A 2,689-nucleotide genomic window follows, 5' to 3' on the forward strand; every position below is an offset into this window, starting at 1 on the left:
GACAGGGTAATCCATGCCGAGTTTTGCAGTGTTATTACTTTGTTAGCTCAAGTCATAGCCAACCAAGGGAATATAGGTGTTCCTCCTCCCCAAATGTAAAATCTATCCTCTAGGATTTGGGATTTCCAAAGGATGAATTCGCTCGAGTTCGATGGTTCTAAACTAGATGAGGACCCTATGGAGTTCATTAATGAGGTGTATCGGATTGTGGCTATCATAGGTGTGCCACCAAATAAAAAGGCCGAGCTAGTATCCTATCAACTCAAAGGTGTGGCTCGAGTGTGGTACGAACAATGAGTTGTTGAGAGGGATGAAGAAATAGGGCCGATAGGATGGGAAGAGTTCAAAGGTGCCTTCCTAGACCACTTCTTCCCATTAGAGCTAAGGGGGACAAAATCCAAGAGTTTATCAACCTCCATCAAGGGAGTATGAGCGTGAGGGAGTATGCTCTCAAATTTACTAAGTTGTCAAAGTATGCTCCCTTAATTGTCTCTGACCCAAGAGCTAGGATGAGCAAGTTTATTTCTGGTGTCTCAAGCTTGGTGTCCAAGGAGTGCAAAATGGCCATATTGGTCAAAGATATAGACATCTCTCGATTAATGACTTACGCAGAACAAATTGAAGAAGAGAAGCTTAGAGAGAGATCAATGGGGTTCAAAAAGGCTAGAGTAGATGATGGAGGGTTTAACCTTCAAAGGTCCGATTATGGAAACAATGGCAAAGGCCAAGGTGGGAGACAATTTGTAGGACAAGGTTCCACCAATACTCCTCCTCCAAGTTTCAACAAGGACAAGGGTGGTAAACCAACGGTACCAAGATAGAATGTTGCTACTTAAACTTTTCCCGTTTGCAAGAAATGTGGAAGGACTCACAAAGGGGAATGCTTAGCCGGCTCCAATGCATGCTTTAAGTGTGGTAAGCTGGGCCACTATGCTAAGGATTGTAGAGATGGTGGTGGTAGGCCTCAAGGCCAAATTGCTCATGGTCAACAAGTCCAAAGAGGTGTCCAATGTACCAACCACTTTTACGCCTTGCATGGGAGACAAGAGGTTGAGGATGCACCCAATGTCATTACCGGTATGTTAAAGGTCTTTTCTTTTGATGTGTATGCACTATTAGATCCGGGTGCAAATTTATCTTTTATTACTCCATTCCTTGCTAATAGATTTGATGTTTTACCTGAACTATTATTAGAGCCCTATTTGGTGTCTACCCCCGTTGGTGAGTCAGTTATTGCTAGAAAGGTCTATAGGGGTTGCCTTGTATCTATCTTGTATAAAGTTATTCTTTATGATCTCATTGAACTTGACATGATAGATTTCGATGTCATTCTTGGGATGGATTGGTTACATGCATCTTATGCTTCCATAGATTGTAGGACTCATCGAGTTAAGTTCCAATTTCCAAATGAGCCTGTTATTGAATGGGAGGGTCGTGATTCGATGGTGAAGGGTAAGTTTATTTCTTATCTTAAGGACCTCAAAATAATTTCTAAGGGTTGTATTTACCACATTGTGAGGGTTAGGGATGTCAACTCCAAAATTCCTCCTCTTGAGTCGGTTCCTATAGTCAATGAATTCCCCAATGTCTTGCTCGATGACCTTTCCGGTGTCTCTCCTGAAAGAGAAGTTGATTTTGGTATTGATCTCCTCCCCGATACCCAACCTATCTCTATTCCTCCTTACCGTATGGCCCTAGTAGAATTGAAAAAGTTGAAAGAATAATTAAAGGACTTATTACAGAAGGGGTTCATAAGACCAAGTATTTTTCCATGGGGTACTCCCGTGTTATTTGTGAGAAAGAAGGATGGGTCGCTTCGAATGTGCATAGACTACCGATAATTAAATAAGATGACCATTAAGAACAAGTACCCACTCCCTAGAATAGATGACTTGTTTGATCAATTGCAAGGGGAAAGTCACTTCTCCAAGATCGACCTTCAGTCCGGCTATCACCAACTATGGGTGAGGGAGTGTAACATTCCCAAAATGGCCTTCCGAACAAGGTATGATCACTTTGAGTTTGTGGTGATGAGTTTTGGATTGGCGAATGCACCGACGATGTTCATGGACTTGATGAATAGGGTGTTCAAACCTTATCTTGATACCTTTGTAGTGGTCTTTATTGATGTTATTTTGATTTACTCTCGAGGTAAGGAAGAACATAAAAATCACTTGAGAGTTATGCTTCAAACATTGAGGGATAGGCAATTATTTGCAAAATTTAGTAAGTGTGAATTTTGGTTAAATGAGGTGGCATTTCTTGGTCACGTAGTATCCGGTGATGGGATCAAGGTTGATCCTAAGAAAATAGAGGCAGTCAAAAATTAGCCTAGACTATTATCTCCTTCAGATATTAGGAGCTTTTTGGGTCTAGCCGGGTACTATAGAAGGTTCGTCAAAGGTTTTTCTTTTATTTCATCTCTTATGACAAAATTGACCCAAAATAAATCCAAATTCATATGATCAGATGGATGTGAGAAGAGTTTTCAGACCTTAAAAGATTGACTTACCTCCGCTCCTATTTTGACTCTCCCGGAAGGATTAGAAGGCTTTGTAGTTTATTGTGATACTTTAAAGATTGGTTTAAGTTGTGTCTTAATGCAAAACGGCAAGGTCATAGCCTATGCTTCTAGGCAATTAAAGGTGCATAAACGTAACTACCCTACTTATGACCTTAAATTGGCGGC

The sequence above is a fragment of the Solanum dulcamara genome, chromosome 6 (genome assembly GCF_947179165.1).
Source record: "Solanum dulcamara chromosome 6, daSolDulc1.2, whole genome shotgun sequence".
Classification (NCBI taxonomy): Eukaryota; Viridiplantae; Streptophyta; class Magnoliopsida; order Solanales; family Solanaceae; genus Solanum; species Solanum dulcamara.